The following is a 22,602-nucleotide window of genomic DNA, read 5'->3' as shown; positions in this document are numbered from 1 at the left end:
GAGGCACAGAATGGTTAAAGTAAGAAAATTCTCGCATTTTTAAATTGTGAGTACAGCGACACCAAACTCCAATTTTCCACTTGTAAGATGTTATAAGGCAGCTCCAAGGCTAACCTATGGGAGAGAAAGGCCTTGCTGTGGTGAAAAAAGGATTTAGCAATTTTTCACTACCAGGATATGTAAAACTTAACTGTACATGTCAAGCATTCTAAATACACTGCACTCTGCCCAGGGGGCTAACTAGGACCTACCTTAGGGGTGCCTTACATGTAATAAAAGGGAAGGTTTGGACCTTGCACGTGGGTACACTTGACAAGAGAGTCAAAGAACAAATTCTTTGGACCCTGCGAGCACCGCTGAATGAATCTATCACTCAATATAAACCCTTTCTCATGAAATCAATGGGCCATTGAATTTTTGTCATCAGTAAAATTGTACAATAAAGCGATTAATTGTGTAATGTTTCATGGAAAATGACTGTACATTTGACATCATTAAATTTGTATATGTTAATTCAGGAGTGGTGAATGTATTAGGTCATCAAAGAATATTATGTCGTATTTTATGCATTGAGAAATATGTACAACAGAACATGTTAAACAAGATTGGTTTAATCATTTCATAAGACGGTTTATATTGAGTGATAGATTCATTCAGCTGTGCTTTATTGTCAGGTCCAGGTTGTGTAGTTGAGACAACACACACACACGCAGATGCACGCATTGTATAGAGAGGCAGCATCATTAAAAAATAAAGGAGTGCACAATATTCCTTCACATTGGTCCAAGTGGGTACACTTGCCAGTTTACAGCTGCACACACAGGCTCTGCAGTGGCGGGCCTGAGACAGGCTTGCAGGGCTACACACGTGGGTGGCACAATCAGTGATGCAGGCCCGCCAGTAGCATTTAACCTATAGACCCTGGGCACACCTGTTGGACTGTACTATGGACTTACTGGAAAATCAAATAATCGAATCATGGAGAAATCAAATACCATGACATTTTCGCATTGGGCACTTGCACTTTAGCACTGGTCAGCAATGGGAAAGTGCCCAGAGACAAAATCCAAAAAGAACAAATGATGGACGGAATGCTGAACAATGGAAACATTCACCATCAGACACAAAGATCTGGGTTTAATCCATTGTTCTTTTGCTCACCACGCCACCCCAGTTTGGACCCAGCCATATGAAAATCAGTCTTGGCCCTTCTCCTCATGGGAACAGTCCAGCCCGACATGCCAAGCTAGGACCTCCCTGGACCGGAAACAAGCATCCTGGGACTGGTTTCAGGGCATCACCCCTTATCAGCCAGGCTAGCTAGAATCCAGTAATCACTTTCCCCAGTCAATTGAGTTACACACTACCCTCTCTCTCAAAGTCGAACTGCCTTGTGGTTTCAGCACACAGAATATCAAAAGGTTAAAATGGAATGGTTGATCTGTCTAGGACAAAGTTGCAAAGTAGAGGGCTACTAAACTCCTGGGAAATTCATGAAAGGAATCTCACAAGGTTGGTAACAGTGTACTAAGGAGTTTTTTTTTGCTAAATTTCCCAACATGCAGTGCAATTGGATCCATCTAATCTGCTCTGAGATAAACTCCAGGAACTGGAGGAAGGTAAACCAAGCATTTTGAAAGCTGAAGAAAAACCTAAATAGCAATCAAATAATAGGTAATCTAAGATTGGCAAGAAGGCAACTTAAAAAATATCTCTACTAAGCAAAAAAACAGTACTAAGATAATTTCTAGACTAAACCCATTCAAGTAAGTAATGCAAAAAACTTAAATAAATTCTAGAAAATAGAAATTCAAATGGAGAGAGGGGCTTTGACTGCAAATAACACGAATATTGCGAATTTAACATGAGCACAACATCAGAAGACCCTATATATGGCAAAGAAGGAAGCTGGGGGGGCATTAAAACCATTGGCTACCAGCTAATGCCAATAGATTTCAGCCTTTCAGGAAATCCTAACAGACCACATGAAGTCAAAAAGACAACAACTACTGAGCCTCTGTCATATGAGCCAGCGCAAATTGATGATATTAATCATGTACAGTCGCAAAGATGGTGCTACTGGCCCAAACAGCCTCCTTCAAGCCATATTTAAAATCAACACTGAACTTTGGTCCGGAAAATTGTCATGGCTGTATCACTAACTACTTGTGAATGAGTTTATTACTAACTAATGGAGCGGTGCAATCATGCATCCAATCTATAAAGGAGGCGATCAGGGACATCTTAAGGATTTTAGGGAGCCCAGGGCCAAACATAATTTTGGGGCCCCTGCTCGGAACAACTATACATTTATTATCCATTTTCACCACATTCACGCCCTCAGCAACTATGGTCTAATCATTGACAGCCCTCTTTGATGACCTCCAAGCTTTAAGGGGACTCCAGTCCTTCAAAGGGACTCCATTCAGTGCAAAGCCTTTGAATATTTACGAGATAGTAGGGACCTTGGAAGTGGTTTCTGACTCATTTTTATACTTTTTGTGTTATGCCAGTGTCTGGGACTGTCTTGAAAGCTTAATGATGGGGCCCCTAGAAAGTTGGGCTTTGCCTATGCCTTAAAACGTCTCTGGAGGCAATAAGGCATCTCCAGCAAACTACCGCCTAATTACACTGCTGGATAACAACGCCAAATGCTTTTCAACACTTCTGCTAAAAGATTCCAATGCCTGGGCTGAATCAGTAAAGATCATTCCAATAAATTAAACCATCTTCAGCTGAGGTACAGGTAGCACAACAAATCTGCATGCATAATCAGTGATTGGCAACAACACCATAGTGAAAACCACCTCACTGTTTCTTTGTTTTGTGGATTTTAAATTGCATTTGACAAAGGTCCCAGAAACAGGTTATGGGAGAAAATGAAGAACTAGGGCATTCCTGCAAACCTACTTAGAGCGGTACAACTCCTGCATCATAACACCTAGGTGAGAGTGAAGGTCAGAAATGGACAGAGAGTTTCTCATAAAATTCCACCATCTATTGATTTAAAACAGGGTTGTGTGGTAGCTCAGTTATTACTCAATCTATTTTTGCCAATATTACCAGTGAACCATAGAATGTCAACTCACACCCACACTAAGCTTAGTGGCAAAACTATTTCAAATATTTTGTATGCGGATAGGTTGTCTTTATCAATAAAACTCACATTGTTCTTCAACAACTCCTTTAGCTACACGATTACATAGTCCCCGACAAATCAGAAGTCAATCTAAATAAAACCAAAGCAATGGCATCTGAAAAATATATATCTCAAGAGAAAGGGTACATTCTATTTAAACAACTGTCAATTCAAGCGGGTCCGAGAATGCATATATCTGGGATTAATCATTGACCGTAGAGGATCATTCCTTGATCATAAGCATCAAATTCAAGCAATGGCAAGTGCCCTATTATCAGCTTTGGTTACTTTATAAAAAACTCTCAAGGGCCCACTACTTAACCCAATGTTGAAAGTAATTGATGACAAATTGCTACCTACTATTAGTTACAGTTGTGAGGCCCTGCAAGGGAGAGAATCAATCATGTTGGATAAAATTGTTACAAGAATGTACAAACAATTATTTCATTTACCAAAATCTGCATCCCCTGCTCAGGTGCGACTGGAGTTTGGGATTGTTAAAAAGGTCACTGTAAGGTAAGGGGCTTATTTAAAATACTTTCATAAACTTAGATAAAGCATCCTTCCCTAAACCACTTGCTCTAGGCCGAAATGACAAGTAGTGATGTTAGATTCCCTGCCCAATTGTATATGGAAACTGCCCTTATTAATCTTCTAGCACGAGAATTCTGGGACGCACAAGCCACTTTATAAATTAAAAAAAAAACATTAACAAAGGCACAAGAATATTGTTGCACAATCAGGATCAAATTGCATTAACAAAACGATCTCATGCTTGGATGGTTATAGTTAGTTATACATCATTGCGCTGTCAAGCTTATTTTTCAGTTGGATATCCAAGTTTCATTTAACATGAATGTATGCCTTATAGGTCTCTCACTGGCCCTTGACCGAGTTTCAAGGTGGGATAAGGAAAGGTACAATAATCTGTGAAGACTGTGTAAAAAAATAGAACAAATCATTAATCCATCTCGTCTGTATTTGTTTGGCACTCTTAATGGAAAGACGCAACCTGCTAAGGCAATTTTTTTTTATATAAGGTGTATTCAAACGATAGGCAAGCTATCATTTGCTCGTTAAACCCAAATGACCCTATACTAAACACGTTGTTTCTGTTGGTGGAAAATAAACTAAATGCTTGAACAGCTGAGTGTGTTATGTTGCATGTGATTGAGTTTTTCTTCAGTATGCATTTTCTGCCTATCATACTTTTTTTTATTGTGCTCTGATCTGCCAAGAATTTTAAAACAGCTCATAATGCAATGTTAAACAGTATTTTTAAATGTCATACTTGATCATGCAAAGGTTTTAAGTAATTAAGGATGAATAAAAGTATGTATGTGTTGTAATGCGGCTCGGAAAAAGACTGGATGCAGAAAAAACTGCTTACTCAAAAGTGCAGTTTTAAAAAATTTGGAAAGCAGAAAACGAACAAGGGGAGCGGCAGGCCCAAGATGAACAAGTCTCTCCTATGCAAAAACTATTGCCTTTGCCAATGTCTTTTGGCTAAGAGGTACAGCAGCATGGTTGCTGTTTAGCATGGCTACAAGTTAGTGGTGTGGCACAGAGGAGAGTGGCACAGAGTGGTGTGTAGTGGAGTAATGTGGAGCAAAACCGAGTGGCGTGGAGTGGCATAGAGTATAGTCGAGTGGCATAGACTGGAGTGGCGTACTGTAAAGTGGCATGGAGTAGAGTACAGTAGAGTGGCACAGACTGGAGTGGCGTGGAGTGGCATAGAGTGCCATAGAGTGGCATTGTATGGAGGGGAGTAGAGACGTAGCATAGAGTTGTGTGTCATAGAGTGGAGTGGTGTAGAGTGCTGTAGACTGGCATTGCATTGAGTGGAGTAGCAGAGAGGAATAGAGTGGAGTGGCGTAGAGCAGTGTTTCTCAAACTGTGGTACCCAGGGGTCCGTGGCACATTCCCAGGGGGTCTGCAGGCAGCAGTGTTAAAAGAACTGCTAAGTTCCTTGTAAAATTAGCAGTTGTCGAGCAACAATAAAAGTGTCAAGAAAGTGCAAGTGATTAATGTACCTGCTGGAGAGAGATGAGAGTTTTGTCCAGTGGCAGCTTTAACTTATTTAATGTAGCATTTAAAAAAACTGTATTTTATGTGCATAGGTCAGTGGGTTATTGCTTTTGTCACAGAGATTCTTTTGTCACTGTGCAATTCAAAAGGGACAATCGTAATCTAGCACAGTGACCTATAAACTGTCATCAAAGAGCTGCTTGCAAACTGCATGGTACAAGTTAGCAACTTATGTTTTTCCCCAGTCTATCATTATCCTAAAAAGGTTTATTTGGGTGGAAATACATTTTTATTGTTAAAGCCAATGCTAACCACTGAGTTATGTTCTGAATCCCGAGTCTGTGCTTCTCCAGACCAAGCACTCTCTAAAAAGGCCTACCTACCAGTATAAATGACATGTGAATCCTACACCTTGTAGTCGCCTTTTCCTTATGTAACATTTTCTATACACTGATTTACACGTATGATTAATTGTCTCTATATGTGTGTGATGTAAAGTGCTCTGACATCCTACAATGGCCTGAGAGATGCTATAAAACAAATGAAATACATGTAACAGAGGAGCTATGGAGAGATGAGAGGCATTGCTGGAGGGTGATAATAAGGAAATCATTGAAGAACCCCAACAAAGATTGTCATATCCTGGTGCTTAGTAAGGTCTTCATTTACTATTCTTAATAAGCTAATACAATTCATAATATAATGATAATTGTGTTGTAGACTGCACCATTGTTTCCTAATTTTTTTGGGGGGGAAAGCCTCACAAAGCCCCCTTTGTAGTGGTCAGGCTCACTCACTGTACTTGGTGTGCACTGTATAGGGACTGGTCCGAAAACATTTGCCAGGGCTGCTTTGGGTTTTCAGTCTGGCCCTGGCAAGAGCAGGAGCCTCGTCCTGCGTAATAAAACCAACCATTCAAAAGTTAGTTATGGAGATGCAGCACCAACCTTCCCATTAAAAGTATATATAATACTAAGGGGCATATTTACAACAGAATTGGCAGAGCGTGTGGTTAGCCTCCTTGGCTTGGCGACATGCTCCGCCACTTCAGAAACGCAGGGCTGCACCATATTTACAAGAATATGGTCCAGCCCTGCGTCCCCCTGCGCTGGCGCTACATTTAGCAGTGTAGTGCCAAAGCAGGCACCCTTGCACAATAGTGCATGGGTGTCTGCGTGCAGGGGAAGATTATTTATGTGCAGGAAGTTCCCCCTTCCTGCAAATGAACAATTTTGAAATGCCATTTTGTTGCTTCTATGTGTGCTGCCTAATACAGCATACATGGAAAGTACAAAATGTATTTTTTTTAAAAGATTGTTTATGTGCAGGAAGTGTCACCTTCCTGAAAATAAATTGTTAGAATCCGGGGTCTCTTGTTGGCGCAGGTATGCACTTGCGACAAGCAGGGACCCTTTCCTCTAAGTCAGGGCGTAGGATTACCTCTTTAAAAATAACCCCTGCTCACCATCTAGGTAACGTGGCGCGAGCAGTCAGGCTAGATTTCCAGAGGGCATTAGGTTAAGCGTTTAAGATATCTCACACAATAATCACCTCCCCACCACACAAAGACACAAGGCTGTATTTATATCAAAATAAAGTTCTTTATATAAAAGATTTCTTTAGGCAGGTTGTCAAAATACAGTTCTCTTGCTTCAATAATGTTCCAGTTACTTGTATTGCTTTCAGGCAGTCCACAGATCTTAAAATGGCAAAGTTCTACTTTAAAAATGCTTCTTTGGGGTATTGTACGCTTCGTAGCGCCTCTGGTACGCGTCGTACCGCTATTTGGACGCGTTGTGCCGTTCCTCACGCTTCTCGCATGAGTACGCGTATGCCGGACGAGAACCGTACAGACCGTACCCTCGCAGGTACGCGTAGTACACGTTCGGGACGTCTCTTGCCAAGTCCCACGCTTCCCGCGTGAGTGCCGGCAATGGATTTTACACTGTACGGGCCGTACAGAGGCAGGGACGCGCCGCACAAGGACGGCAGAGCAGGTACGGCTCGTACAAAGGCAAGTACGGGTCGTACCACGGCGTACAAGTCACAAATACCTTAGTTCTTTGATGGGAAGGTTCGCTGCGGCCTCAGGAGTCCACAAGGAGGTGTCCCACGTCGCGTTGTCGTCCCTTGCAGTCAGAGGGCGGCGGTGCTTCGTGGAGCACGCGAGGACAGTCCCCAGCGCACAACGAGGTTGGCAGAAGGAAGGGCGGCTCGGGGGTGATTCCTAGCGCGTCGCAGCGCTGTCGGCTTCGTCCAGGTGACGAACAGGTGCTTGGGGTCCTTACAGTGATCACAGCGGCGCAGGGTCGCAGAGGCTCGGCGCTTGGACGTCCAGGGTCTCTTCCTTGCGTTGCGAGCTACGGCTCGGGGGGCAGTTGCTTGCGGTGCTTGGGCCAGGCAGGCAGGCCTTTGCGGTGCTTACGGTAGCCCCGGTGGCAGACGTCACGGTGCTCGGAGAGAGAGAGGAGCACACAGGTTCTCTGGGGGTCAGTGTTACAGGGTCACCTCCAGCAGCTTCTCTTCTTCTTAGGAAAAGGTAGCGCCCACTGTTCCTGGGGCGCAGTTCAGGGGGCGAGTTCACCAGCAAGCCCTTGGAGATTGTTCAGCACAAGTTGAATTTCAAAGTCTTTTCTCAGTCTTTTCCTCCTCTCCTTCAGCAGCAAGGCACCCACCACAGGCCAGTCTCACAGGTCAGAGACAGTAGTCCTCCATGCAGCTTTCCCAGGTCCTTCTCTTCAGGCAGAGGTTCGTCGTGGCGCAAACAGGGTCTGATTTCTTAGGAGCAGGGCTCCTTCTTTTATAGCACAATTCTTTTGTTCTTTGTCGCCAGGGGGCCTGGGCCTGGCTCAATCCAGTTTTGGAGCACTTTGTTGTGGTGACTCTGCTCTTTCCTTTCAGCAGTAGGGCAGAGACATCATCCGCTCCACAGGGGGCGGAGCCGGCATTGTGGTGGCAGAGCACAGGTCTATTCATAGTCAAAGGTGTACTCCTCCCACCCATCCTGGTGTAATCTCTCTACCCACCACCTGGCAGCCAGCCTGTCTCCTGGAATTCCCCAGCCCTGCTCCTTTACTGTTACTAGGCAGAACACACACACACAGCAGAGGCGGACTGAAATGGCCAGGTCAGTAGATACTAACTTTCTAAAAGTAGTATTTACAAACACAGGATATTAAAATAAACTTTACTAAAAGAAGTATTTTATTATTCTGAGTTCAGGCATACTAAACTTGACTTTCTACCATGCTCTCTGAGTCCACTGGGATTACAGCGTGTAGTAATTCCAGCAGCCCATTCTGGCCTATGGAGAGCAGGTAGCCTTCAATAGTGAAAAACGAAAATAGCTGTAATTCACTAATAAGACATGCCACACACATCAGGGCATGTCCTACCTTATGCCTACAATGCACCCTGCCCTTGGGCCTACCAGAGGGGTGACTAATATGTAGTTAAGGGAAGGTTTAGGGACTGGCAAGTGGGTGCACTTGCGCAGTCAGCGCGACAGTACCAGACTGCACGCAGGTTCTGCAGTGGCAGACCCTAGACACATTTTACTAGGCCTCTTCTGTGGGTGGCACAACCAGTGCTGCAAGCCCACCAGCAGCATTTGCATTTACAAGCCCTGGCACTCCTGGTGCACTTTACTAGGGGCTGATAGTAAACCAAATAAGCCAAACATGGACACCAATCAATGTATACACTTTTCAAAAGGGAGCACTTGCACTGTGGCACTGATTAGCAGTGGCACAGTGCCCTGAGCAGCTAACACCAACAAAACACAATGAGGCACATCAGCAAAAAGTGGAAGGGAAACTCACACCAAGGTGCCAGGTCTAACATAAACAATCCAATGCATTTAGCTTTTTCCGTGGGAAAAAGCAAAAACGAGGAGAAATAAAGCATTTCTCCTCATTTCGCCAAGTTAAGACCAGGTTTTCCAAGATACGGAGCCACGGAGGGGACGGTCGGCTGAGGTAGTATCCTCACATTCAGTGCTCATTAGCACAGCGTTTCCTCCCAGGCTCATGAGGCATTGAACTTCTGGATAGCAAGAGATAGAGATATTCCCTTTGTCGCCTGACCAACTGAGCTTAAGAGGCACACTGCATATAAATTACACATAGTATTCCCTATGTTTCTCGACGGTATTGACCGCCTTCTGTGAGTAGAGTAGGGATCTGTGTACCCGTCCTGAAGAAGAAGCCTTTGGCTTCGAAACATGTTGACACAGACACACAGGAGGTGTCGTACATTAATACGTTAAACCTCATTTCCACTGCTTTTAACAATACCAGCAAAGGGGTTTATTAAACTTTTTTTAGTCCTCATTTGCCAGGTATTTTTTAACATTCACTCACTCATCACTGTAGACCCTACCACTCACACACTCTCACACACTACACATAGTGGTTACATCAAGTGCTCCAGTGTATTCGTTGGTCAGTAGCACGCCGCGCTTCGTAGAGGAGTGCGAAGACCCCTATGATGAAGCATGACACGATGGGCCCTTTTGGTGTGTAAGGGGTGTTTAAAAAACACAATGTGCCTCCTACCACTGTAGGATCCACATCGCTCGCAAGACCATATATTGCTTTACAACTTTAAACTGTTGCGGGTGAATACAGTGGAGTGGCATAGAGTGGTGTAGAGTAGGATGGAGTAGAGTGGAGTGGTGCAGAGTACTGTAGAGTAGAGTGGCGTAGAGTGACATGGAGTGGCGTAGAGTAGAGCAGAGTAGAGTTGCTTGGAGTGGCATAGAGTGAAGTGTCCAAGAGTGGCATAGTGTAGAGTGGCATGCAGTAGAGTGCAGTGGCATGGCATATAGTAGAGTGGCATAAAGTGGAGTGGCATAGTCTGACATTGTGTACAGTGGAGTGGTGTAGAATAGAATGGAGTGATGTAGAGTAGAATGGGGTGGTGTAGAGTAGAGTGGTGTGGTATAGAGTGGTGTAGAGTGGCATGGGGTAGAGTAAAGTAGAGTAGTGTAGAGCGAAGTAGAGTCTCATTGTGTGCAATGGAGTGGTGTAGAGTAGAATGGAGTGGTGTAAAGTAGAATGGAGTAGAGTGGAGTGGCGTAGAGTAGAGTGGCGTAGAATGGAATACAATACAGGAGTGTCATACAGTATAGTGGAGTGGCATAGAGTGGAGTGAGTGGAGGAGAGGGCAGTGGTGTGGAGTTAAGGGGCGTAGAGTGAAGTGGTGTAGCGTACAGTGACGCAGAGTAGAGTGGCGTGTAGTAGAGTGGCACAGAGTGGCTTTGTATGGAATGACAGAGTGGGTGGAGTAGAGTGGCGTGTAGTGGCATAGAGTATAGTGGCAGAGAGTAGAGTGGCATAGAATGGAGTGGCATGGAGTGGAGTGGCATAAAGTATAATGGAGTGTGGTAGAGTAGAGTTGAGTTGAGTTAAGAAGAATGGGGTGGTGTAGAGTAGAGTGGAATGGTATAGAGTGGTGTAGAGTGGCATGGGGTAGAGTAAAGTAGAGTAGTGTAGAGCGAAGTAGAGTCTCATTGTGTGCAATGGAGTGGTGTAGAGTAGAATGGAGTGGTGTAAAGTAGAATGGAGTAGAGTGGAGTGGCGTAGAGTAGAGTGGCGTAGAATGGAATACAATACAGGAGTGTCATACAGTATAGTGGAGTGGCATAGAGTGGAGTGAGTGGAGGAGAGGGCAGTGGTGTGGAGTTAAGGGGCGTAGAGTGAAGTGGTGTAGCGTACAGTGACGCAGAGTAGAGTGGCGTGTAGTAGAGTGGCACAGAGTGGCTTTGTATGGAATGACAGAGTGGGTGGAGTAGAGTGGCGTGTAGTGGCATAGAGTATAGTGGCAGAGAGTAGAGTGGCATAGAATGGAGTGGCATGGAGTGGAGTGGCATAAAGTATAATGGAGTGTGGTAGAGTAGAGTTGAGTTGAGTTAAGTTGAGTTAAGAAGAATGGGGTGGTGTAGAGTAGAGTGGAATGGTATAGAGTGGTGTAGAGTGGCATGGGGTAGAGTAAAGTAGAGTAGTGTAGAGCGAAGTAGAGTCTCATTGTGTGCAATGGAGTGGTGTAGAGTAGAATGGAGTGGTGTAAAGTAGAATGGAGTAGAGTGGAGTGGCGTAGAGTAGAGTGGCGTAGAATGGAATACAATACAGGAGTGTCATACAGTATAGTGGAGTGGCATAGAGTGGAGTGAGTGGAGGAGAGGGCAGTGGTGTGGAGTTAAGGGGCGTAGAGTGAAGTGGTGTAGCGTACAGTGACGCAGAGTAGAGTGGCGTGTAGTAGAGTGGCACAGAGTGGCTTTGTATGGAATGACAGAGTGGGTGGAGTAGAGTGGCGTGTAGTGGCATAGAGTATAGTGGCAGAGAGTAGAGTGGCATAGAATGGAGTGGCATGGAGTGGAGTGGCATAAAGTATAATGGAGTGTGGTAGAGTAGAGTTGAGTTGAGTTAAGTTGAGTTAAGAAGAATGGGGTGGTGTAGAGTAGAGTGGAATGGTATAGAGTGGTGTAGAGTGGCATGGGGTAGAGTAAAGTAGAGTAGTGTAGAGCGAAGTAGAGTCTCATTGTGTGCAATGGAGTGGTGTAGAGTAGAATGGAGTGGTGTAAAGTAGAATGGAGTAGAGTGGAGTGGCGTAGAGTAGAGTGGCGTAGAATGGAATACAATACAGGAGTGTCATACAGTATAGTGGAGTGGCATAGAGTGGAGTGAGTGGAGGAGAGGGCAGTGGTGTGGAGTTAAGGGGCGTAGAGTGAAGTGGTGTAGCGTACAGTGACGCAGAGTAGAGTGGCGTGTAGTAGAGTGGCACAGAGTGGCTTTGTATGGAATGACAGAGTGGGTGGAGTAGAGTGGCGTGTAGTGGCATAGAGTATAGTGGCAGAGAGTAGAGTGGCATAGAATGGAGTGGCATGGAGTGGAGTGGCATAAAGTATAATGGAGTGTGGTAGAGTAGAGTTGAGTTGAGTTAAGTTGAGTTAAGAAGAATGGTGTGGTGTAGAGTGCGTGGAAATGCGTAAAGTGGATTAGAGTAGATTGGCGTAGAGTGGAGTGGCGTAGCATAGTGTGGCACAGAGTGGCATGTAATGGAGTGGCATAGAGTTTCACTGTGTGCAGTGGAGTGGCATGGAGTAGAATGTAGAGGCATAGAGTAAAATGGAGTGGGGTAGAGTAGAGTAGAGTGGCGAAGAGTAAATTGAGATAGAGGGGAGTGGCATGGCATAGAGTGGTGTGGCATAGCGGTGAGTGGCAGAGTGGTATTCTGTCTAGTAGAGGGGCAGAGTAGATTGGAGTGGCATAGAGTAAGATGGAGTGGGGCAGAGTGGAGTAGAGTAGAGTGGTGCACAGTAGAGTGACATAGATTAGAGTGGTGCAGAGTGGAGTGGAATAGAGTATAGTGGAGTGGAATAGGATACAGTAGAGTGACATAGAGTACAGTGGAGTGGCAGAGTACAGTGGAGTGACAGAGTACAGTGTAGTGGCACAGAGTAGAGTGCAGTGGTGTAGAGTAGATATTCATAGAGTATAGAACCTGTATTTTTGTGTCACAGTGATTTAGAGCGGTGTGACTGGTGCCACCGCACTTGGCAGCGGGCTCGTGGGTGCTGTATTTCTTTTTTCTTTTACTGGTTTAAAAGCACCTTCTGCAGACTTTCAGTGTGTCAAGCAATGTTTAAACAACATTTACAATTGCACAATAAGTCTGTAATTAAAGTATGTGCTGCGAGAGATCACAGTTATGTCAAGTGGTAGCTTTAACTCTGAATAAAGTAGCACAGAAAAGTAATATGCCTGCTGCAAAGAATGTATAGTGCACATCACAGAAATGTATTTTATATGGCTCACTAAGTGGATTTCTGCTTAGAACTGGGGGTGGGTAGAGGAGAGATTCTTAGAGTGGTGCTAAGACAATGGTGTCTGTTTCTTTACAAGTAGCAGAAAGGTAAATGTTACAACTTTTGCATTTGTGCATATAAGCACAAAGTAGCGAAATTACTGTCCTGGAGCCAGTTGACTGGCTGCCTGAATGAAAGTTAGGACTTTGTAAAAGCATAGGGGAACTGGGGAGGGGTGAGGTGAGTCTAGGGACACAAGAGGAATATTTACATAGTTGAAATGAAGTTGTTGATGTTCATTGTGCTTCTGTTGGGCACGGTGCCACTGTACCTGCTGCAAAAATGTAATGTCTGGTCTGGTACCTGTTTAAAATGACCGCTAAAGAGAGGAGTGTTGTTGGTGGGTGATAAGTTGTGGTGTTAGAAAACAATAGACATGAAAGAGCATACTCTGGTCTTTAACCTGGAGCGAGGTTCAAAATGTATATTTTGGTGTAGGCAGTGTGTGGTGTCCCTTAGTGCAAGTAAAGGAGTTGTGTTATTTTTGTCTGAATAAAAAGGGGACTGAAGCATCAGCATAGGTTTAATGTTTTCATGAGTTCTTATCGTCCAGGATGTTATTCGCCACGAAATTCAACCTGTTACACATGCTTTCAATTACAGTGATGACAAATTGGTATTTGGGACAACACAAACAGGTATATGACAAGGCTCTTACACAAGTGTGCCAATTACTTGCTGATGCAGGTCTCACTCTAAATGCAGCAAAGTATGAGTTTCGCAAAACCAAACAAATTCTTTGGGCACATATTCTCTGATGGGGAATGACTCCTGACTCGGATAAGGTGCATGCACTGTCATCTACTTGCCCCCACAAGATGTAACCATGCTGTTATCTTTCTTAGGCATGACCAGTTATTGCTCAAGGTACGTTCATGACTTTGCTACAATGAGCGTCCTATTGAGAAAAGTAACAAAGCTGAATGTCCCATTCCAGTAATCTCTTGAATGCGATCAAAGTTTCAAGGAAATAAAACATGCAATTGAGAAAGAACTGAAATGGTCTATTTTGACCCCAGGTTATATACTGAGATCACAATAGATGCGAGCCCAGTTGGGCTGGGCGGGAATCCTTGCTCCACACAATGGCCATTCAAAGGCCCAGAGACACATTGTGGCCTATGCCAGTAGAAGCCCGTCTGAAACAGAGCATGCGTACTCTCAGCCGGAGAAGGAGAGTCTGGCTGTAGTGTGGGCCTGCGACCATTTGCATGTGCTTTTATATGCGCAACATTTCACTATCATCACAGACCACCAGTCGTTGCTCACTATCTTTGGAAACCTGAAAGCTAAGATGCCACCTCACATCGAGAGTTGGGGGTTGCAGCTGCAAGAGTACGACTATGCGGTTGTGCACAAGCCGGGCAAAGACCAAACCCCTAGAGATTACTTTTCACGAGTGCCACTACCTCACCAATTTGACATCCAAAGCGGCTGAAGAGTGTCTCAACTTCATTGGGAGGTCCAGCACATCAGAAGCTCTATTCATTGAACAGATTATTGTTGCTACCAATGCAGATAAAGGCATGCTCAATCTAAAAAAACTTCAGTACAACGCAATCTTGGAAAAAAAAAGTATTCAACCCTTTGCTGATGATGTTGGATTTCATGAGAGCCTGAGACAGCAAGTCATTGAGCTAGCCCATGAAGGACATCGTGGCATTGTAGCCACCAGAAGAGCCCTAAGAGACTGAGTATGGTTCCCTCGCCTAGATGAACGAGTTGAGAAAGAGCTGAAAGCAGGTCACCTTTCTAACTGTTTATATCCCAAAGTGATGCAGCATCCACTGACAATGTCTGACCTTCCTGCACATGCCTGGGAGAGAGTTGCAGTTGATTTCTTTGGGCCTCGAAGATAAGGACATCATCTCATTGTAGTCGCTGATGTATTTGCATTTTCCTTTGGTGGAAAACTTATCATCGACAACCCATGACAAAGTCATCAAGCAGCTTGAGGACATCTTTGCAGGGTGAGGCATCCCTACTATTTTCAAATCTGACCATGGCCTGCCTTTCAATAGTAAAGAATTGAAGGAGTTTCTAGTTTGACTCAGTGTCAAGCATCAAAAGAAAACTCCTCTCTGGACCCAAGCCAATATTTTGTTGAACAATTCATGAGCACCTTCAAGAGGGTAATTCAACTATTATTGATAGAAGGAAGCGATCTAAACCAAGCCATGTGTCAAGCCCTTCGTGAGTATCAATCAACTCCTCCCTCCACAACCGATGAGAGTCCCGCCACCTTGTTATTTGGGAGAGCCATCAGAACCAAACTACCACAACTGGCATCGGACCAACCAATGAATGCCAATTAGGTTTGTGTCACAGACACTTCTCGAAAGTGCAAATGAAAACATATGCTGATCAGCGCTGACGCGCCCAAGAAGCAGTCTTCAATATAGGGTATTGGGTACTGGCCAAACGGAAGAGGAAAACGGACACTCTGTTTGCTGTCGACCCTTGAGGGTTGAAAAGTGAAAAGGGCACATGGTGACGGTGCATCGTCCCGGAAAGTCTAACACACAGGGCTTGTCACACTTTAAAACCTACCTCAGTGTTCATCAGCTCCTGCAATCACAAGTGAAGTGATACCTCGTACCACTAGATCTGGCAGACCAGTGCGAGCGCCTTGACGACTCATTGAAGAACTATGATACTAATGTTTTCTATACTTTTTATCTAACAAAGGGGGAGATGTATTGTCTTGATATTATGCACACGGGGACCCTTGCGGTTCTAAGTGGATTCTAAACAAGAATTATGTAATCTACTGGGAGGTGTTAGTATCAGTAGCAGCCCGTGGAGGGAGTGCTGCGGGGCGGTGGAGTGGGGTGGGGGGGGGGCAGGGTGGGGATAGTAAACACCAGAATACGGATGAACGGAGGTAAGTAAACAATTAAATAAATAAAACAAATTTAGTTGCGCCCGCTGCATTGCATTTTGCTTTGCAGCTCACGCAACAAAATTAATTCTATTTATTTAATTGTTTACTTATCTCCGTATTCCGGTGTTTACTACCCCCCACCCAGCCCCTCCCCCGCCCCGCCCTACTGCCCCGCAGCACTCCCTCCACTGGCCGCTAGTGGATAGTATACAAGTTATGATGCAAGGTGTGTGATGCGTGATCATATGCTGAAGAATAAAGACTCCTGTTGCAGAGCTGCGTGTGTGTCGCGTGTTCATTTGCATGCTCCTGGGTTGGGGAAGATGCTACACACTCTACTCTACTTTCGCCACTCCACTCTACAACACTACACTACACATCACTAACTTTTAGCCATTCTGCTGTGCAACATGAGTAAAACACTTTAGCATAACCAATAGCTTTTGCATAGGTGAGACCTTTTGGCTTTGCCAATAGCAGTTTCATTAAACCACCAGTAAAAAATTCCAACCATTGTCAGTGTTCATTAAGTGGCCGACAACAATTCCGCTCTCACATCAGATACAAACTTTACAAAACACAGTGCTCCACAGTCTTTCCTTCTGCGACGACGGTCCTGGGCAAAGGGAAAACACAATACCTGCACAATCGTTAAGTTGCTCACGACCCTCCAGACCTTGGATACCAATATTTTTTTCACACTCCGCAAGAAGAATTTGTGGAGCTCCTCACTTGCCAAAATTCCTCAAGTACTCGCATATTAAAGTGTCAAAAAAGAGATTCCAAATTGTATTTTTGGTTTACATCGTGGTTTTCACAATTCAAGTCGCATCCTTAACTACAGCCGCGCCTCTTGGAGATGTTTCCTAGTTACGCATCGTTGGCCACGCCCCCACCAGAGAACTCCCCGCCCCGTTTTCATTTAAAGCACTGAATTTCAGCCTACTGTCAGCTATTGAGCTTGCAACGAATAACATTTGTCCAATTTCAGTACTTCCGGGTCGTATATGACGACCAATCCAATAGCTGAACATATTTTCATAATAGTCTAAGAGTAGGAGGGACTCATAACGTGTAAGGCGATCTAGGAGTGGTGTACAGGTGTCACCTCGGCCAATCCTCATGCGTGACACATAATTCTGCAGTGCCCATTGGCTGTGGTGCCCGCACGTGCCCCTTCGGGGAATAAACACTGTCCGAGTAGTCCTCCGCCGGCTTGTGGGAAGCCTATGCAATTTGGAACCAGCTGGACGGTGATGTAAGGTGAGTTAGAGTCTGTCATGGATTCGACAGTAAATTGAGTCATAAGTTAACAGTCTCTATTGCCCTACACAGGCCAGCTGGCGCCTCCCACAATTCCAGGTGGCAGGGATGAAAGAGGGCTAAACGGGGTGTAGGATGAAAACAGTGAAAGTGGAGAGAAATCTTCTACCCAGCAGTTGTTTCGGTGGTATGATTGGCGGACGCATAAATTCACGACTGACAGCCGCCCTTGGCGAGGCTGCGGGGTACAGGCCTTTCTGGTTGCTGCCTTCAGTGTTGGCAAAGTTTCTTCAGGCCGAGTGGCAGACAGGCAGGCAACACAACTGGATATGAGATGGAGCCACTACAAGGCTTGTATTGTAGTTTTACCTGTTAATGACTTTGATATGTGGTTTGTTACTTGCCACGGGTTGTATTTAACTGTACTGTATTAGGCACCTTTTATTATTTCACCTGTTACGGCATTGCAAATCAGATGGCCAACTAGTGTGGACTTTGAACATCTTGGGAAAATCCCCAAATACGTTTAGACTAGAGTATGTTTGTGGAGGTTTACGCTTCAACACAAGAATGTTGTTCCATTCTTAAGTGGTGAATGCTAAGTGACTGATTACAGCTATCGATAACAATAAACCGGAATAGTGGTCTCTATTGAAAGAAAAAAAAAAGAAAAACAACATCAAAAAATAACTTAACTTTAGTTTTTTTGGTCACAGGCTATCGGAAAAATAACACTAATAATGTGCATCTAGAATCTGATGCCCAATTATTTGCAGTTTCTTCTCCAAAGTGTCAAACATACTTATTGCCTTCAGACCGTGTTTCTGATGGAGTGAAATTTGACGTTGTAATGCTAAGGATGTGACCTCTATGTTCTGTACAAAGAGTTCTTAATTTCTGAGCACTTCAAAGAAAAGAACGTTCGGTGAAACAAATGTGTAAGATTACTCAGGGCTATTGCCACGCCCCCTTGGCTGCACAAACCCTTTATGAGCTATTAAATTGATTAACTGTCTTAGTTAACGTCACTTCTGCTGGCATTGACAAAGTACGAATTGAGTTCGATGAAAAATATCATACTGATAATGTAGGCGGCTTTTTGAAGTGTGTGTGTTTTTTTTCCCGTTTTTTACACTGTTCAAATGTTCTCTTTTCTTACTGCACTTAATTAGAAACACACGCAATACAAATTGAGCAAGTGTTTTTGTCATGGAGGAATGCTCTACCAGGCTAAACATAAACGTTAATTTATATCCAACTGTATAATGATTATCTTAATTTTACTGAATATGCCCCACACACATTTTAGGTCTTGCGGATGCAGGTTACCATTGGTATTAGTTTTAACAACAATGCCTTCTGCTTGCCTATTGCCCACAGATTACTGTGCTTTTTAGAACGTGACTACCCTGACAAGACCATGCTCCCTGCCTGCATAAAATACACAAATTCCTAAAAAATATGCTTCCAAAAATATTGTAAATATAAGTAAGTGAATGGTAACAGTACATTGCTGTAGAAAGTAAACTAAACATACTTTATACATATATTCAAAATATATATATATATTGCAATTTTGTGAGCACAGTTGTTTTTGTAGTGTTTTTTCTGTGACAATGTCTTATTTTATACTTTTGATTTAAAAATGGTTTTAGAGTATTCACTGAACAAATGTAATTAATAGGAAATGTGTGAGAGTACTTTGTGGCCAATATGCTTATGTCCGTAAGCAGGGCTTACTCTAAATAATTTATGTGTATATAACACTTATGATTAAAATATAACACATTTACTGCAAGGAAAAGCTTTGCTGGTCATGCAAAATAATCTACAACATTTCCTTAGGTACTAATAAAGTTCTATGGGAATATTTGGGGCAGACTAAAGAAAATGCAGAAAGATAAAGTGAGTTCTAATAATATTGTACTGTCATTTGACCAAGCTGACCCTTTTTATTTGTGATTTATAAGATGCTTCATGTCGCTTGCAAGCTTCGAATTTCTAAGAGGGATTCTGGGAACAAGAAACTGCTTTGTGCCCCCACCTCAGCCTACACTGATTTAATCCATAGAGAAGTTGGGGTTGCCCACTTAAGTGACCTGATTTTGTTAAGGCCATTAATGGTATGGCGCACAATCTGGACTAAGGAGGAGAGAGCTTTTAATCAGTCTGTCATTGAGAACTGCCTTAAGCTGGACTATTTTTTTTAATATACCATGGCTCAATTACATTGTGGATAGCTTCGATACTATATTTGGACTCGATATAGCGGCAGATCCTGGTTCTGCTGGCAATCTTTCAGAGTTGGATATGAAAAATACTTTTATGACGTACCAAGCCCAAAAACATGCAGTTTTAAGGGGACGCCTTACTACAATTATTCTGTACAATAAATATATGTATAATGATGGCTTCCAACTGTATTTGAGCCTGGTAACTAAACCAGCTCATAGGTTTGTTCTGACTAGACTCAGACTTGGGATAGCCCACGGGTTGGTGGCTTTTCCACAACTAAAGAAACAGCCAGTTGGACCGTGCCCATGTGATGGTCACTCGAAACAGAGCACCCTGCACTTTATGCTAATTTGCACTCTTTTCTTGAACTTTAGGATTGTTTATCTAAAACCAATTTTTAAAAAATATGCTATTTTCAATGTGGAGGATGCTATGAAATTGATTTATGAATTGAATTCTCCGGACAAATGTTTTTTTATTGCCACGTTTTTATGTAAGTCTATTCAGCTTAGGAAAAGCATGATTTTTTAATCTTTTATATCTCTCGTTTTGTACTGTATTTTGCTTGTGTGCTTTTATGGTCATTGTTTCTTTGAATGTACCGAATAAAGCTTCATGAAATGAATGAAATGGACAGTTTAAAGAACGGCTTGGCAAGTGCGGGTGTTAGAAGAGTTCTGGTGTGATCGGCAGAATCCTGTAGGAATAAGGAACCAACTCTCTACTAACTTTGTAAATGATTTAGTCCTGCCAAAAAGTAAGCAAGTTACAGTGAAGGCGGGAGATGATACTCCCTTCATGCTAAATGTGTGTCAGAAGATTATGGTGAAACATAGTAAAAGGCCTGTTGAATCAGTATGACATTCAGCTCTCTACTCAATTTGATATGATTATGCAGCTGTCTGCTGGGGTGTGGAATTTAATAAAATATCTACTTGACCTCGGGACAGGTTGCTTTATAAATCTACTTATTCAGTAACCAAATCCATTTGTCCCTTTGGTGCCATGTAGTGTGACTGCAAATTATGGCAGCAATCTCATTATATAAGAGCTCTGATAATAGTTTCTCTGATTATGCCAGAGCTCATACCATAGTGGGATTTGAATACTAGCAGTTCCTTTATTTTGCCACTTTTCCCCACATCTACATAATGGGACTGTAGGTGGCGGTAAGCAATAGTACCCCCATGTTTTGAATGCCCTTCAGTCTGTGCTAACCTCCTAACCTGCATGTTTTCTGGGTTTTCATCAGCTTGTCTCAAATATTTTCCCATTCAGAGAAAGGTTGAACATTTCCTCCTGACATAGGGCAGAAGTAAAACTTCTTCCAGGGTTGTGGAAAAAAAGTAGGGCTCGAAAAATCATAAAATTGGTACTAGACCTGCAGTCTAGTAACTTAAATAATCTATTTGACCTAACTGTAATGCATTTGACCTCTGTCTCTGAAAGCCCTTGACCTCTGTCTCTTTAAGCTGAGCAGATGTGACCAGTTAACAAGATCTAAAGGCATTTATATTGCTCATTCACTCTGTGAGCAATGAAGATGTCTTTAAATCTTTCTATCTTGTCACATTTGCTCTGCTTTCAGATCCAGAGATCAAAAGTCAGTTTGTCTTCCTTCTTGCCAGAAAGGGCAAGTAGGACATAAAAATAGCTCGTCCTAATTAAATCTTGTTCGCAAATGCGAGCAGGCAAGTGGATTTTTGAAGCCCTGAAAAGTGATGGATGAGAACGTGAACTTGTTTCCTCTCAACAGATTTTCGCATGAGCAAATAAACACACGCATATTTACTGATGCTAAAATGCAGTTCACAAATATTTTCTAGAAGTACTATTTCCTGACCTACTTGTGTGAATTCATGAAAGCCGAAAGTCTGTACTAATGCAGGGACATACCATGCATGGGTGCACTTTTGTGACTTTTATTAAGAAAAAGGCCCTTTATTAAGTCTGGCGGTAACCAAGACCTTTTGTTTTCATTACAATTCTCTCTCTGTACCGGCTGGCTTCACTGTGAGTGACAGCATTCTGTTCTTTCACAAGGAGCATATCTGCACCCAAAGTAGTTTTGTTCAGTGCCAGGAAATATTTGAGACCAAAAATATTTTTGCTTTTGCCTGTGGTTTGTTCTGACGAGGGCCTGCCAGGTCACACTAACATTAAGTCTTTAAAAAAAAAAACGTCAAAACTAGACACACAATGACAAAACCATAAAGCTGACTACCAATGTCCTACCTATTGGCTTTGCCAATGCTTGTTTATTTTCATGTTTCCTATAATTTTGTTGAAACTGGTTACACTGATTTTCCATTATTTGGAAATACTAACATGCATCAACACATTTTCCTAAATAATGCTTCAAAGAAATTGCACCTAAAATTTTACAGTAGTTCTGCAAAATGTTTTTTTCTTAGTTGCATTTTTTTTTTATAAACATTTTTATGTTGAAAGCAAATAATCATCATTCTAGCTTTCAAGCCTTTGCCTATATTTGCATTTAATCGGAGAACATCCTGGAATCATTATAGAAAGCCTCATATTGTTAAGCTTTGTAAACGTACACCTTTTTATACTGGAACCACTGTTGGTAGTGCAGTCTGAACTTAAATTTCCTTAGAGCGGTCACTCTAATAATAAAGGCTTTGTAATAATGAACCATAAATACAAGTTCAAACAGCATTTACATATGGACACAAATATTACCTTTACTGCAGACAATGTCCTTCCCTTGTGGAAATATGGATTTTTCTGGTCAGTTATGTCCCCTATCTTGGACCCCAACGGTTCTATGTGCATGTTACAAGTACATGTATGTTCCCTCCAGTTCCAGTTATGAAGACGCAAATACATGTGCGTCCACCGTTAACATGTCCTCTTTCAGATCCGCCATGAATGAGCCGGATATTCCATTCCTAAGTACAAAAGGCCACCGCCTTTATATGGTTCACTTATGCCATTTTTACAGTCCAGGCAAATAGGCCCTGATTCTGTCATCAAGCTTTTCTTGCTTTCTGCCTCTGAAGCTCCAGTCTGAGCCTGCATCTGTGACCATGAACTTTGTCTCATTCCCTGCGCGGCTCACGAAGCCTGACATCAGCCTGTTGCCTGCCAAGAAACTGTATTTCACCTTCGAAATTATCTGCTCCGTTCCCTGCACAATGCATTCCTGTCTAGTAGTTTCAGTAA

At 43.1% G+C, this 22,602-nt stretch overlaps 2 protein-coding genes across 12 annotated transcripts in view; one reads left to right on the top strand and one right to left on the bottom strand.

The window, feature by feature from the left end:
• Positions 1-16,927, bottom strand: part of PIH1D2 (PIH1 domain containing 2) — a 111,200-nt gene extending 94,273 nt beyond the window's left edge. The window contains exon 1 of the mRNA XM_085645793.1: positions 16,559-16,927. The gene's annotated coding sequence lies outside the window, so the exon portion shown is untranslated. The remainder of the gene's footprint in view (positions 1-16,558) is intronic.
• LOC146861466 (uncharacterized) overlaps positions 1-22,602 on the top strand; it is a 356,537-nt gene that overhangs the window by 156,782 nt on the left and 177,153 nt on the right. For 8 of the 11 annotated variants that reach the window (XM_085645792.1, XM_085645784.1, XM_085645791.1 and 5 more), the window contains exon 1: positions 17,095-17,181. The exons of 2 other annotated variants lie outside the window; for them this stretch is intronic. The gene's annotated coding sequence lies outside the window, so the exon portion shown is untranslated. Of the gene's footprint in view, positions 1-17,094; positions 17,182-19,026; positions 19,087-22,602 lie in introns of those variants that run through there. One more of the 11 variants, XM_085645785.1, reaches the window with a different exon arrangement.

Source organism: Triturus cristatus, chromosome 3_1 (genome assembly GCF_964204655.1).
Source record: "Triturus cristatus chromosome 3_1, aTriCri1.1, whole genome shotgun sequence".
Lineage (NCBI taxonomy): Eukaryota > Metazoa > Chordata > Amphibia > Caudata > Salamandridae > Triturus > Triturus cristatus.
This window is presented reverse-complemented; position numbering and strand designations above follow the sequence as displayed.